Raw genomic sequence first — 17,518 nt, forward strand, 5'->3', positions numbered from 1 at the left:
TCCAAATAAAAAATCACAAACTCACTGAAAAATCTTTTTAGAACTTCATTCATCAACCTCATGAAAGTACTAGGTGCTTTAGTCAAGCCAAAAGGCATAACCAACCATTCATATAAACCATCTTTTGTCTTGAAAGCAATCCTCCATTCATCACCTTCTCTGATTATGATTTGATGATAGAAACTCTTTAAATCAATCTTGGTAAAATACTTTTCTCCACTCAAACTATATATTATGTCATCCATCCTCGGTATAGGAAACCTTTATGTCACTTTGATTTTGTTAATAGCTCTAGAATTAGTGCACATTCTCCATTCTTCATTCTTTTTAGGTGCTAATATAGTAGGTACAACACATGGACTCAAGCTTTCTTGGATCAAACCTTTCTGCAACAACTCATGCACTTGTCTATTAAGTTCTTCATTCTCTTTAGGTGTCAATCTATATGGTGCTTTGTTCAGCAAACTAGCTCCAGGAATCAGATCCATACAATGACTTATCCTTCTCATTAGCGGTAAACCATCAGGAATATCTTTAGTAACAATACCCTTATACTCATTCAGTAATTCAGTAATTTCTACTGGTACTTGGCCATCGCTATCTATTGTCACTTGGTCATTACCAGCTTCTGCTACTCGGTCATTACTACCAACACTTGGTCCGCTAGGAACTATGGCAAAAGAAACTTGTTTCTTCTTCACTTCCTTTTCAAATTGCTTTCCATTAACCATGCAAACTTTTATTGTAGTACAACTTACCTCATCTAGACTTTCAATCAAAGACAACAATATTTGCTTCTTCCTATTCACCCAAAGAGTATATTGATTCAATTTTCCATCATGCACAACATATCTATCATATTGCCAAGGTCTACCCAACAAAATATGACAACAATCCATGGGCATAATATCACACAAAACTTCATCAAAGTAATGTCCAATTTTGAACTTCACAATGCATTGATCACTTACCAATATCTTATGCTCATCTTTGATCCATGAAACATGATAGGGTTTAGGACACTTTAGACTGTGCAATTGCAACTTTGTAACCAGCTCTTGTGATGCAAACTTTGTAGAACTTCCACTGTCAATGATCACATCTTACATCTTGTCCTAAAAAGACTTCTCCTTAAAATAGATTCCTCATCACTTCCCTTATTACATAAGGTTCTTCTCACCATCGAATTTTCTCTAGCCTCAGGTCCACTTGGTGAATCCTCATCATCTCCTTGAATCATAGCATTTTTGTTACCTTGCCCACTTTTTGAGGATCTAAATTCAAAAGATCTATGTCCCTCTTGACCACATTTGAAATAATTACCATGAAATCCACCTCTAGAATAAGAATTATTTCTTCCTTGATAAGAATCAGTACCTCCTCAGTAAGAATTACCACTTTTCCATTTAGTCTTGCCTTTGTCATCATTCTTCCATTCAGATTTTCCTTTATTCTACAAAATTGTTAGATCTACCACCTTCACCATAAGATCTACCTCTGCCTCTCTGGAATCTACCACCTCTACCTCTTTTTCTTTGTTCATGCTTCTTTGCTAAGATCTCCTCAACTTTCAGGGCATATTGATATGCTTCTTCAACACTTTTTGACTTCACAAAACTTATTTCATCTTGAATTCCATATCTCAATCCATTTAGGTACCTTGCAATTTTCTCAACATCATCATCCACATTTCTAGATCTGATGTCCAATCTATAGAATTCCTCAGTATACTCTTTCATAGTCATGTCATTTTGTTTCAAATTTTGCATCTTTCTCAAGAAGCTAACTTCGTAATTAGCAAGAAGAAATTTGTTCTTTACCTTGTTCACCATCTTTTTCCAAGTTTTGATCTTCTCCTTTCCTCTCCTTTGTCTATCAGTTTGCAAATGTTCCCACCATAGTGATGCATGACCTTTCAACCTAATGACTGCAATCTTCACCTTTCTATTATTAGAAGTGTTTTCATACTCAAAGAACTTCTCCATATCAGAGATCCAATCCAACACAATATTGGTATCCAATTTTACGTCATAAGGAAGAACTTCTACTGTAGGCTTTGAATTTTCCCTAGACAACACTCGTAACAATATTTCCTCATCTTGATCTTCTTCAAGTTCTGGATTATGGTTTGGTCCTAGTGCTTCATCATCACTTACATCATTAAGATGTGCTCCTCTCCTCTGGGCTATCTCCGCAGCATCTAATCAAGCTGCAATTTTTCTCAACTAATCCAATATGGAATTATCAGCATTTCCTCTACCACGAACCACCTCTACAAATTAGGTTCCTACAAGATCGTAACCCTCTGCAAGTTATAGGTCAAATCTGCAGATCTACAACCCTACAACCAAATCTGAATTAGGGTTCTACATGATCCAATCTCCACAAGGATGAACCTCAAGCTCTGATACCACTTGACGTAGGGAAAGGGTGAATAACTAGGGCCAAAAACTCACCCAACTATCTAAACCACCCTGCAAGAGTTAACACAACATAAGAAAACACAAAGAACAACAACCAAAGGATGAAGAAGAGTGAAATACTTTTATTGATTCATCAAAATATCTTCATACATGCCAAGCTATAAGGACTTTTGGGTTATGGCCAAACACAAATACTTTCACATTCAAAGATCCAACAACAAATTCACACTTTCTAGTTATGCTATCCAATCTTCGTCCAAAAACTTGCCTAACTCTAAGCCTAAACACTCATATACTTGCCGAAATGGCTTATAGATCTTCTAGAGCATTACATAAGAGGAAGGATGACCCAACAATGGTCTAGACACATCCCAAGAAAAGATTTTAACATAAATGTCACAATCAAAATAAATCACGTAAGTCAGCTCATAGAAATCATGTCCACATACTAACACTCAACATAAGTAGGAAAACCTAGCACATGAAGGAATTGCTACAGTAACTCAATACATGAAGGAATTGCTACAGTAACTCGACACATGAAGGAATTGCTATAGTAACTTGATACATGAAGGAATTGCTATAGTAACTCGGCGCATGAAGGAATTGCTACAGTAACTCGGCACATGAAGGAATTACTACAATAACTTGGCACGTGAAGGAATTGCTATAGTAACTCGGCACATGAAGAAATTGCTACAATAACTCAGCACATGAAGGAATTGCTACAGTAACTTGGCACATGAAGGAATTGCTACAGTAACTTAGCATCCATTAGAGCTACAGTAACTTGGCATCAATATGTAGAATGAACAAAAATGAGCAAGATAACAAGGCAACCCAGGATGTTCTTGCATCACTTCCACTCCCAATCCCACCAATCCATCAGTTCCACATCCACCTGCTGCACCATCCACTTCACAAAAACCCACTTCTCCCTATGATGTCCTATCTTAGTTAGGGAAGACTCGTACAAAAATATCCATTCTTGAGCTTCTCACCACCTCACCTATCCACAAAGAAATCCTTGAGACTGCTCTTTTAGAGTCTCATGTTCCTAAAAATATCAATGCATACCAATTCACAACTATGATTAGAAATCTTGCCGCACAAAAATACGTTGTCTTCATAGAGAAATATTTCCAAGGTCCTAATCACCACCACAATTTGGTGCTCCACATTGAAGTCCTTATACAATGACACAAAATAAATGAGTTCTTATAGATAATGGATATGGTTTAAACCTTTGTACATTGAAGATGATCCGCTTCTTGGGGCTCCCAGAAGATCTCCTAGACATCAATAAAAGGATAACCATTAAAGCATATGATGAAAGAGAAAGAGAATCAAAAGGGGTTATCATGCTACCACTACAAGTCAGACCAACCATAATCAACATTTTATGCCATGTCCTAGATTTGGACTTACCATATAACATCTTTCTCGATTGACCTTGGATACATACACTAAAAGCGGTCTCATCTACTTATCATCAGTGCTTGAATTTTCCCCACTAAGGAAGATAGGTCACAATTCCAAGAGATCCTTTGCCTTTTTCTTTTTGTGAGAGATGGAAGGTGCCCCAACAAATTTTTGTCCAGTCAGTGAATTCACTAAGGTTATACCTAGATCTCTCACCATAAAAGAAACACCTTCCACAATAATTCCAAAGTCATCCAATATTGATTCCAATTCCTGTAAAGGAAAAGAGAAGGTTGAAGCTATCAAGGTCAATACTACAGTGAAGAAGGTTACCTTTGTTGATCAAAGAATGGGAGAGTATAAGTTTGAGAATGCCTTGTGTGTTGGACAACTACCACTCTCCCCCTGATCCTTTGGTAAACCTTCCCAAATACCTCCTTCTACAAATAAGGATACTATCTACGTTAATAAAAAAACCTTTGAACATTGGGGTTCAATTAGTGATGAACACATGAAGACTAATATCTTAGATTGGCTATATTTTGATGGAAAAGATGATCCTATGGAATTCTCTAAAGATAAGTATGTCAAGGCTCCTCCCATCATTGAAAACATGGGATATCATGACACCAGACTTGGACCTAAAGAAGATGGAATCAAATAACCCCTTGAGGCTTCTAGCTATCTTAAAGGATGAGGTTTGGGCTCCATTAAACCCAAGGTGTCCTTTGCTAACAACTATTGTATGGTTGAACTTGATTATGAGATTGAGGAGGAGGAATTCTTTGAAGTACCCTTCTAATATATTGAGGATGAAAAACCACCAGCTCTCAATATCTCTAACTCTAATGACATAGTGATGGCTCTTTTTGGCCTCAAGAATATCCAAGATTATGAGCATGAGATCCAATACAATGGGGAACCCTACTTTGGTAGCCAAGTCAACTCTTTTAGTCACAACAATGAAAAAATTAAAAAACAATAGAAGAAACATCCTCTAGTGAAAACTCTTTTAGAGAACTCTTGGATGAATAAAAAGACAAAATAAAGGACATGTCTTCTGGTGAAAACCTCCTAGAGGCGCCAGAAGAAGGAGAGACTAACTTTCCATTCAAAACTCTACCACTAGAAAAGTCATCTATATTGAATGAAGATACAATTCCAGTTAACTTGGGCATAGTAGATAATCCACAAATCACCTACATTGCTACTACCCTAAGTCTAGAAGAACAAAATGTGATGAGTGAGTTCCTATAGAAAGAAAAAATCAATTTTGCATGGATGTTCAAAGACATGCCTAGTTTAGACATAGACTTAGTTGTGCATCACCTAGCAGTGAATCCAAAGATTAAACTTGTTAAGCAAAAGTTACACAAAATGCATCCTAAGGTAGCACTATTGGTCAAAGCAGAATTGTAGAAAATGTTAGAGGCAAAGTTCATCTGACCTATTGCTTATCTTGAGTGGGTTTCCAACATTTTTCCTGTAGGTAAAGCCTCTGGGGGCATCCACATATGTTCAAATTTTTAATATTTAAATCTTGCATGTCCTAAGGATGATTTTCCACTACCCAACATAGACATTATAGTAGATTTGACTATCAGACATGAAATGTTTTCTTTAATGGATGGTTTCTATGGATAGAATCATATCAAAATTACACAAGAAGATCAACACAAAATGACATTTACTACCCCATGGGGAGCTTTTTGTTATGAAGTTATGCCTTTTTGCTTAAAGAATGTCGGCGCCACATATCAGTTTTCAATGACCGTAATCTTCCATGATCTTCTACATGTAATAATGGAGGACTATGTTGATGACATCCTAGGAAAATCTAAGACATGTGATTCCCACATTGTTGTTCTTACCACCATATTTGAAAGGTTGGAGAAATACAAAGTTCACCTTAATCCCAAGAAGTGTTTTTTTGGGGTCCAATCCAAAAAGTAACTAGGTTACACAATGTCAAGAAGAGGCATTTAGGTAGATCCTACAAAAGTAAAAGGCATCATGGAAATGCCTCCACCTACTACATTGAAACAACTCTACAGCTTTCAAGGGTGGTTATAATCCATCAAATAGTTTGTGTCCCAGTTAGCAGATAAAGTTCATCCACTCTAACATTTGCTTTGAAAAGACACCAAGTTTCAATGGGATTTCCTATGTCAGAAAGCATTTGAGCAAGTTAAAGTATATCTAGCTAATCCACCAGTACTAGTCCCTCCAATCGCAGGCCAACCATTAATTCTCTACATCTCTTCAACTTCAATTTCCCTAGGTGATCTCTTAGGACAAATACATGACAATGGTAATGAGAAAGCTATCTACTATCTCATTCAAACATTAGTTGGCTATAAGTTGAACTACACTACTATAGAGTGAGCTTTTTTGGTTGTAGTCTTTTACACACATAAACTACACCATTACGTGCTTAATCGTACTATACACCTCATTGCTAAGATAGATCCCCTCAAGTATTTTTTATCAAAAGCTTCCCTCATTGGTCATGTTGTAAAATGGGTCTTGATTTTAAGTGAATCGACATTGTCTATAAAGACCGCAAGGCCATTAAGGGACAAGTCATTACTAACCAACTTGTAGAAGCTCCTCTTTAAGGAGACAATCCTATCATAACAAATTTTCTAGATGAAACAATTATGATTGTTTCCCCTAGTACACAATGTAAACTATATTTTGATGGTTCCTTCACACAAAAAGGATCAGGGGCAATAATTTTCTTTGTTACACTACAAGGAGACCTCATTCCTAAGTCTTACAAAATTTGATTCCCTTGCACAAACAACATAGCTGAGTATGAAGGACTAGTAACAGGGCTACATCAAGATATTTGATGGAATATTAAGAGCCTACTTGTCTTTGGAGACTCCTGATTGGTCATTAGACAATTTACAGATGAATATTAAACAAATAATGAAAAGTTGTTGCCATATCACCAAATAGTAGAAGATCTTAAACAATACTTCAATGAGATAGTCTTTCAGAAAATACGAAGGAAAAATAACAAAGCACCAGATGCTATGGCCACTATAGCCTCCATGATCACCATGCATGAATACAGTCCTAAATGTGAATTTCTTGTTGAGAATCTTTTTCTTCCTACTTATGAGCAACTTGAATTAGAGTTGGTGTGTGTAATTGTCGGTCCTGAGTCTCCATGGTACTCTGAAATTTTTGTCTACCTTCCTCACAAAAAAAATCCCCATAGCCCTTTCCACAAACCAAAGTAAAACCGTCATCCATCGCACTGCTTGATACACTATCTTAGGTGACACACTTTTTTGAAAACACTTCGATGGAACCCTCCTCTGATTTCTTAGTTTAGATGAAGCTAGAATGAAGTTAGAAGAGGTTCACCAAGGAATTTGTGGTGCCCATTCTAGTGGCCTTAGGTTAGCAAAAAGCTACTCATAATGGGTTATTATTGGCCTACTATGGAAGTTGATGCCTATCATTTTATGAAATGATGTGTTCCTTGTCAGCAACATGGAGATTTGATACATGCTCCCACCTAAGACCTTTAACCTATCAAAACACCAATGCCCTTTTCCCACTGGGGTTTCAATCTTGTTGGTCAAATATATCCAAATTCTACAAATGGCCACAAGTATATTATTGCCACCACTGAGTATTTCATAAAGTGGGTCAAGGCTATCCCTTTTATCTACACCACTAAAAAATAGGTTTTGAAGTTCATCTTGAACTACATCATCTATCATTTCAATATCCCCCAAAACATAATAACTGATAATGGGATTCTTTTCAAAAATTAGGAGGTCGCCACATTGTGTAGGAAATTCAAAATCACCTAGAATTTCTCCACCAAATACTTCCCCCAAGGCAATGGCCAAGTTGAAGCCACTAATAAAACCATTTTGAAAATCCTAAAGAAAACTATTGATGCAATTCATTATGATTGGCACCTCCAAATTGCTCCCACCCTTTGGGTCTATCACACCTCCATTTGTAGCCCCAAAGGAGCCACTCGATTTTCCCTTGTTTATGGCTCTGAAGCTGTATTTCCCATCAAAATTAGGCTCCCTTCCCTTAGAATCTCTCTCAAGAATTTGATGTTTGAAGAAGAATACTTAGTTGGTCGCTTGCAAGAGTTGCAACTCCTCAATGAAAGATGCCTTAAACCACCTCCACATGTGTTAAGATTAAACCACATATAGAAATAATAATTACATGCAAATATAACCAATATCAAAAAATAATAGATCACACAGAAAAGAACACAAGACACCAAGATTTAACATGGTTCACCCAATCCTTGGGCTACGTCCACCAAATAAGTCCGATATTATTACGATCCAGTAATTACAATCTGTAATCACTTATAGCTCAATACCACCACAAGAAGCAATTTTCACATCATACTATGAAATAATCCCTAACCCTAAGCCCTTTTTATACAAGTATTAAACCAATATAGGGTTATAATTTTTAATTACATGTCGGCCCAAAATCTCGAGAAAATAGGGCCTAAATTTTTTTTATGTGTAGTACTTTCCTGATTAGTCACCACAATCTAACAATCTCCCACTTGGGGACTAATTAGGCTCCACACTAAACAAAAATCTCCCACTTGGAGACTGATCTTGTAGCAATACCGCTACCACATGGGGCTCCCACTGGATCAAACCACCTTGGACTATGACGTTCATTGATTGCTATTTAGTCTAGAAGACCAATCGAAGTTGAAGAGGAATTTAGCTTCTCCCTTGTCACTACCTTGGTAAACATATCCACTAGATTTTCATTTGTATATATCTTATCCAACTTTAATCGTCCATCCTCCAAAACTAATCGAATGAAATGGTACCACAATTGTATGTGTTTGGTCTTGGAATGCAGAGCCAAATTCTTCACAAGAAGAATGGTACTCTGACTATCTGTAAATAAATAATTATCCTTTTGAGGATGTCCAAATTCTTCCAAGAAGAATTGAATCCATATCATCTCCTTGGTTGCCTCTGTAGCAACAACATACTCTGCCTTTGTAGTATAATGCATTAACCTTCTATAACTTAGAAACCTAGCTCACAGCTACCCCACCAACAGTAAAGACATCACCTATAGTACTCTGCCTGGTATCAATATCCCCTGCCAAATCTGAGTCAACATAGCCCTATAAATCAGTAGTAGAGCCCCCAAACTAAAAACACTTATTGGATGTTCCTCTCAGATATCTGAGAATCCATTTAACTGCATTCTAATGCTCAATTCCTGGATGACTGATATACTTGCTAATGACTCCCAATGCATGTGCAATATCCGGCCGGGTACATACCATAGCATACATCAAACTTCTTATAGCTAAAGCATAGGGTACCTTGGACATCTTATCCTCCTCTTCTTGTGTCTTGATGATCCGGTGGATACTTTTAGTGAAAATTGAAGTGTCTTATTTCTCTCCAGAATTTGCATCATCAGAAAGATCTCGGCATCTTGATTTCAACGCAACTTGAACGAACAAAAAAATGGAGCTCTTATGAAGAAGTTATGACTATTTGAATTTTGGAGGCACAAGTTTAAAATGGTGACATCGGCATGATGTCACAAAATCATAAAGAGAGGGAAAACATTCAAATTCAAATTGAAATGGATATTTAATTCGAATTAAAGGAATGAGATAATGGGAGTTGAAATCCTAACCATTGGCCTCCTAAAATTAAGGACAACCAATGGGCTATTTATGGCATATGAAATGTTAAGAGAAGAGTTGTTATCTATGCATAACAAATCTGCCCAATCTTATTTAATTAAGGGTATTTGTTGAAAACAAACCCTTAATTTTGGTTTGAGATCATAACAAAATAATGGTAAAAGGGGTAAATTCAAAATATGTAACCAAAATGGGAGATTATGTTGGTTAATTGTTTTAGCCCATTTTTGGCTAAATTTGATGTATAAAATGGGGTTAGTAGGCTTTGGAAAAGCATTTAGGTGGTGAGAATAGGAGAATGCTCAGGAGATTTCTTAACTATTCTGCATGTCGAGGGCATATTTGTTGATGTGTTTAAGGGAATAAGTCTTGGTGCATTTGTAATCTATTTTGGAGATTAATTGAATTAGTTGTACTCTATTGAAGCTGACCCGAAGACGTAGTCACATTTGTGGCGAACTTCGAAATCAAACTTGTTTGCACATTCTATCTCCTTCTCTCTCAATTCTACTTATTTCACCTTAAATTCTTAAGTTTTTTTTAAAAAAAATTTAATTCCTAATTTCATTTATGTATAATGTATTAAGACTTCCGCTAAAATTTGATTTTATTTAAGCATTCAATATTGCAACTAGTCTAGATCCGTTCATCAGATCAAGTGGTATCAGAGCCCAGTTGACTATTATTGCAGTTGTTTTCTTGAATGCTAACAAGATCCAGGATTCAGAAGGGTGAAGGCAAGCTTGAAGAATTTAATCCTGAGATCAGGAAGCGAAGAACATTTCCGAGGATGTCTATTTCTAGAATGGAGGTTCCTGATGAGATCAGTGAGCAAGAATTTCGAAGAGCATTCCTTGAGATGAAGGCTAAGGTGGACATTCTTTTTCAGGAGAGACAAGAGCGGAAAGAACGTGAAGACAAGAAAGGGAAACATCATGGAGATGGTGAAAAGAAACTAGATCCACCCTCTTCTTCTTCTCCTCCCTCTTCTCCTTCTTCTCCATCTTCTCGTCATTCTACTTCTTCTAATCCTTTCAAGAGTGGGTATAAGCCTAAGATCAAACTGGATGTAAAATTTGACTTGCCTAAGTATTGTGGTGAACTTAATGCTGAAAAATTGGATGATTGGATTCAACAAGTAGAAGTCTACTGTAGAGTCCAGAACCTATTAGATGATGTTGATAGGATTCAATTAGCTACTCTTCAGTTAGGAGGTATAGCTTTAACCTAGTGGGAGAGTAAGACTAAGGCAGAAGTTTCACGACATGGTAGAGTCAGTTTAACTTGGGCAGAGTTTGTTAATGCTCTTAAGAAGCAATTTTATCCCCTAGGACATATGCAACAGTTAATGATGGACTAGAAAATGTTTAGGCAAGGGAAAGGTCAAACTATTCAAGAGTACACCCATGAATTTAGGAAAAGGGCTATTGCTTTGAATGTTCCTTTGTACACCCAGGATACTTTGTTAAAGTACATAGGAGGTCTTCATACCTACCTTAGACATTCTATTTTGGTATTAAATCCTTGTAATTTGGATGAAGTGTCAGTTCAAGCTACACACCTAGAGTCAAGGGGTAAAGGATCTTTTATTGATAAGTTTGATAATGATGTAAAGAAATCTTCTAAGAATGCAGAGACAGAGAAAGGAAAGAAGGCAGCTACAGTTAAGAAAGATGAGAAACTTTCTTGCACTCATTGTGATAGGAAGGGTCATGATGAAGAACATTGTTGGAAGTTGCATCCCGAATTGAAGCCTAAGTGGGCTCAAAGATAGAATCAGAAGCAAAAAGGTAAGGAGAAAGCCACAAATGTTGTTATGGATCTTGGTTCAGATTCAGATGATGAGACTAAGATAACAGCTATGGGTGTAAAAGGTAAAGCTCCTATCTCTAGTGTTTCTGTTCATAGTTGCGCTTCTTCATCTAAAGTTAATGATTTCCCTGAAGATAAGAAAAGGAATGAGTTGTTTCATTTAAGGGTTGTTGCTAAGAACACTAAAATTGATGCACTCATAGATAGTGGTTCTCAAGTGAACTTGATTTCTGAAAGTATTGTACGAAACTTGGGATTGAAAACTACATTACATAAGAAACCTTATCCACTAGGTTGGATTTGTGAAAATGATAAGTTTCAAGTAACAAGACAATGCACCTTAAGATTCACAATCACTAGTAAGTTTGTGGATGAAGTATAGTTTGATGTTGTTCCATTGGATATCTATGGGATAGTGCTTGGTAGCCCTTATGACTGAAAAGCAATTTTCTACAGGGAAAAGAATCATTATCACTTGTTTAAAGATGGCATTCAGTATATTGTACATTCTCATAGGATTAAGACTGATTGTTCTTTTGCAAATACAGGGTAGTTAAAGAGGGTAATTAATGCAAGTAAAGAGTTAACTCTTATGTCTGTTAGTACAGGTGGTTCTACACTTGAACTTGGAGTAGCTAACCAGGGTCAGATGTTGCAGGATGCACTCATAGTACAGCATGAGGGAATGTTAATTGAAAGCATTGATGGTTCCTTGGGTAAAAATGTTCCTGTTGTGAAGGATCGATATTTTGTTGACTTATTCTCTTTCATTTCTGCATTATTGTTCAGCTTGATGCTAGTCAATGTTTGTTGGTTAGTGGCTATGACAACTGATGTAAATGCTTATGGAAGTGATAGAATAATGTTTATGATCAACAATGTTGTTGCAGTCTTCATTGTACTTGTGAGTCAGGTATTCAGATGTACAGATGATACAGGACAAGTGGGGAGGCCAAGTCCTCAAATTATGTCAGAGTAAATGTCACTTTTGGAGGTCCAAAAGGTCTTCAGTGAGGAGGCTTGATCCGGTGGATACTTTTAGTGAAAATTGAAGTGTCTTATTTCTCTCTAGAATTTGCATCATCAGAAAGATCTCGGCATCCTGATTTCAACGCAACTTGAACGAACAAAAAAATGGAGCTCGTATGAAGAAGTTATGACTATTTGAATTTTGGAGGCAAAAGTTTAAAATGGTGACATCAGCATGATGTCACAAAATCATAAAGAGAGGGAAAACATTAAAATTAAAATTAAAATGGATATTTAATTCGAATTAAAGGAATGAAATAATGGGAGTTGAACTCCTAACCATTGGCCTCCTAAAATTAAGGCCAACCAATGGGCTATTTATGGCATATGAAATATTAAGAGAAGAGTTGTTATCTATGCATAACAAATCCGCCCAATCTTATTTAATTAAGGGTATTTGTTGAAAACAAACCCTTAATTTTGGTTTGAGATCATAACAAAATAATGGTAAAAAGGGTAAATTCGAAATATGTAACCAAAATGGGAGATTATGTTGGTTAATTGTTTTAGCCCATTTTTGGCTAAATTTGATGTATAAAATGGGGGTAGTAGGCTTTGGAAAAGCATTCAGGTGGTGAGAATAGGAGAATGCTCAAGAGATTTTTTGACTATTTTGCACGTCGAGGGTATGTTTGCTGATGTGTTTAAGGGAATAAGTCTTGGTGCATTTGTAATCTATTTTGGAGATTAATCGGATCAGTTGTACTCTATTGGAGCCGACCCAGAGACGTAGTCACATTTGTGGTGAACTTCGAAATCAAACTTGTTTGCACATTCTATCTCCTTCTCTCTCAATTCTACTTATTTCACCTTAAATTCTTAAGTTTTTTTTAAAAAAAAGTTTTAATGCCTAATTTCATTTACGTATAATGTATTAAGACTTCCGCTAAAATTTGATTTTATTTTAAGCATTCAATACTGCAATTAGTTTAGATCCATTCATCAGATCACTTGAGACACATCTCCTTAATCAACTTCAAATGACCAGGTAAAGGTGTGCTGATAGCTTTAGCATTCTCCATAGAGAAATGTTGCAACACCTTCTCAACATAATCAACCTGAGATAGCATCAATTTTTTGTTCTTCCTATCTCTAAAAATCTTCATACCAAGGATGTGTTTTGCTGCCTCCAAATCCTTCATGGAAAATGCATGTGCTAACTGGTATTTTAGCTCCTTAATATGATTCATGTTAGACCCAACTACAAGCATATCGTCAACATATAAATATAAAATAATGTAGTTATCATCATCCAACCTCTTACAATAAACACAATGATCTAAATGACACCTACTATATCCATGGTCATGCATAAAACTATCAAATTTCAGATACCATTGCCAAGGTTCTTGCTTCAAGCCATATAAACTTTTCTTCAATTTGCACACTAAGTTCTCCTTACCTTTGACTTCAAATCTCTACGGCTGAGCCATATAAATCTCTTCATCCAAATCACCATGAAGGAAGATTGTTTTAACATCAAGCTGCTCTAAATGCCAATCTTCAATAGCCACAATGCTTAAAACAATATAGATAGAAGTCATCTTAACAATAGGAGAAAATATCTCATCAAAATCAATGCACTTTTTCTATGCAAATCCTTTTACAACCAACCCGGCTTTAAATTTTTTCTTACCTCCATCCTCTTCTTTTAACCTGTAAACCCACTTATTTTGTAAAGCTCTTTTACCAATAGGAAACTTGCATAAATCCCATGTCTTATTCTTTAGCAAAGAGTCCATTTTGTCTTTCATTGTAGACTCCCACTGAATCTTAGTATCCACCTGCACAGCTTCATCATAACATTCAAGTTCACCAGCATAGATAAGTAAAATTGAATACAAAGAGGGAGAGAATCTTTCTGGAGGTCTAATTTTCCTTGTTGATCATCTAACATTCACCAATGTGTGTGGTATTTGTTGTTGTGGTTGTTGCACATCATGAGGAATGGTTGGAGCATCAGCTTTTGGAGTATCATCCAACACTACATAATCGTCTTCTTTCTTCTCATGTTGTTGCAACATATCTTTGTACAAAACTTTCTCATTGAATATGACATCCTTGCTTCTTACAATTTTATGATTTTCAAAATCCCAAAGCCTATAACCAAATTCATTAATGCCATATCCAACAAATACACATTTCTTTGACTTAGCTTCTAGCTTGGTTCTATTTTCAAAATCTATGTGAGCAAATGCTTCACAACCGAAGGTTTTGAAAAAAGAATAACTCACCTTCTTACCAGTCCATGCTTCCTCTGGAATACCACAACCCAAAGGAGTAGAGGGACCTCTATTAATCAAATATACATCAGTATTGATAGCCTCTGCCCACATCGTAATAATATTAGACTTGTTGTTTGGTGGACATAGCCCAGGGATTGGGTGAACCATGTTAAATCTTGGTGTCTTGTGTTCTTTTCTATGTGATCTATTATTTTTTGATATTGGTTATATTTGCATGTAATTTTTATTCTATCTATGGTTTAATCTTAACAACGTGTACCAAAATCACCTTCAACTCTAGTTTCAAAAAAAGGTTAGACCTCAGGAATTTGAGGTGGGTGAACTAGTGTTGCAACATAACATGAGAAATCTCTAGAACCATGAAAAGAAAGGAAAATTTGAAGCTAATTGGCTTGGTTCATTTATCATTACAACCAAATATGGTTCTGGGGCATATTAGATTGCCACTTTAGAGGGAGATCCTCTCATTGAGCTTGTAAATATCCAACATCTCAAGTGGTTCTATGCTTGCGTTTTACAATTCCTGTACAATGTTGTTAAATTTTTGCAAAAATTCAAAAAAATTAGAAAAACAAAAACTCCAAAAACATTTGTAGAATGTTCCTAAAGAAAAGACTAAAAAGAGAAAAATGTTCCTGAAAAAAGCTTGTTTTCAATAGGGTCCATTATCTACAAGGTTCATCTCTCTTCACCACATCTCCCCCCAATCATCCCTATTACCTAAGTCTACTAATTCATCCAGATCAATGAAGATGCCAATCCATGTAGATGTGGATTACTGAAGATGCTAAAATGTGGAGATGTCAATCTAGCATCTCCGACAACTTTGTAGACTCCAGTTTTTGTGTCGACGACTTCTATTTTATCATCTTTAGAGATGATTCCATGGAGATTGTTGTCTTCGACCTGACCCCAACCCTCTTTCTTCATCAGTGTAGATGATAAGATGTACCCTATCATCTTTGAAGATGATAGGATGTATATTTTCATCTCTGTAGAGTTTGTTCCCTAGTTCATTATCTTCGCAGATGATGGAGCAGAGAACTGTCGTCTCTGCCCTGACCCAATTTTTCTCCAATTTCCCACCCAAAAAATACACATTTTAAAAGTGTAATTAAAAAATTGAAACAATGGGATAGTTGATTTATGGATGGTCCCGTGTTAGTCGATCTTTGGTGCACCTGAACACGCTCTCCAAGCTATAGTCTCTCAATTGAATCCATCCTTCGCTCTGGTTCTCTACCCTCTAGGTGTGCAAATGACTCTTCCAAGAGCCTCTTGGAGGCTTATATAGGCCCTCTGAGGTCTCCTTTTGAGCCTGTACCCATTCCTTGGCCTTGTCTACCCTTGCTTATCTTCAACTCATGCAAAGTGTTCATCTATGTCTTTTTCCTACCCTTTCTTTTCTTCTTGGGTCTTTTTCACAAAAATTGCACATTATTTACTTTTTGCTCTATTTCCATGAGGAGGCACCCTCCTCCCATGTTGTCGCTATGACGAAACTCCTAGGACTCCTCTCCTCTCTAGGGAAACCTATATTTTCTTTTCTTTGATATAATATTGTCCCAACATCACATCAAAGAGGGGCAAAATGTAGACGCTTAAAATCTTCCTAGACACTATATTAATTTATTTAATATTTTCCTTGACATTAGAATTGATTAGTTATTAATGAATTATAGTTTTCATATTCTTCTACTTATTTAATTAAATTTATTTAATCAAATATGTTCACTTCCCTAATGTATTTAAATTTAATTTAAATGTATCCCCTCTAATGTGTTAAATTTATTTAATGCATAATGCTCTATAAATCCCCTTTTAAATAAATTCCAATTTATTTAATTCCCTCCACTTTATTAAATTCTATAATCCTATGATTAAGTTAAATCTTATTTTAATTTAATCTTAATCCCACCTAAAACCTAGTCTACCATCCATCACTCTCATCCTTCTAAGCCTACCCACTAGTTAATCCGACTTACCTTTTAGTCCCTAATTGTTTGCTCACACTTGTGTGAGCAACTCAAAATCCAAGAAAGCCTCCCTTTTATTATTTTATCCAAAAGCCTCTTATACTCTTACACACTTGTTCCCCTTTCCTTTTTCCAAGGTTTCTCACACATGTGTGAGCAAACCATGAGTCATCTATATCACCAAAAAGGCTTATGTTGACCTTTACATGGCTTGTCTCCTTAGCCCATGTGTCTCCCTTGTGGCACCTATGTGGATGCCACATAGATGCCACCTCCCCAAGTCTTCTCTCAAACCTATAAATAGAGCCCTTGTCTCAAGCATTCATCACCTCCCTCATGTATTTTTATCATGCTAGTACAGTTCTAGAGCTCTTAGTGATTTTATGCATTGTTGTTAACTCTTTGATAGTTGTTAGATTTCATTTATTGAATTGATAAAATCCATATTCACTATCCTTGAATGCTTTGACCATGGTTGTATCCATAACCATTGTTTAGAGCATTCTCTTTGCATCTAGTTAGTTTCATACATCTTGCATTTCATTTTAAATCATCATGGGATTCATTCAATAGTTGTGTTTGGGAGAGCACATCCACATCCCTCACTATTGAGCACACCAATAAGGCCTCTTGTGGGAATCCTTGTTGAGCTGCTCCAAGGTTGCATGAGGACTCTTTCTTTTTAGTTATATTAAGTTGTAAAACCCAAATAGAGGATTAGTTGTATTTGGATTTACTTTGAATATTTGATGTAAATGTACAAATAACATTTACTTGTTTACACATGCTCTCGATAGGTTAGATTTTCTTGTATATAATCAACCTTCCTAAATGGAGAACTTGAAGAATCAGTATACATTGAGCAACCTGAAGGTTTCCCTCTAACAGAAGAAAAAGACATGGTATGCAGTCTGAATATGG

This window comes from Cupressus sempervirens, chromosome 5 (assembly GCF_028749045.1).
Source record: "Cupressus sempervirens isolate cs-2001-9-10 chromosome 5, ASM2874904v1, whole genome shotgun sequence".
Taxonomy (NCBI): domain Eukaryota; kingdom Viridiplantae; phylum Streptophyta; class Pinopsida; order Cupressales; family Cupressaceae; genus Cupressus; species Cupressus sempervirens.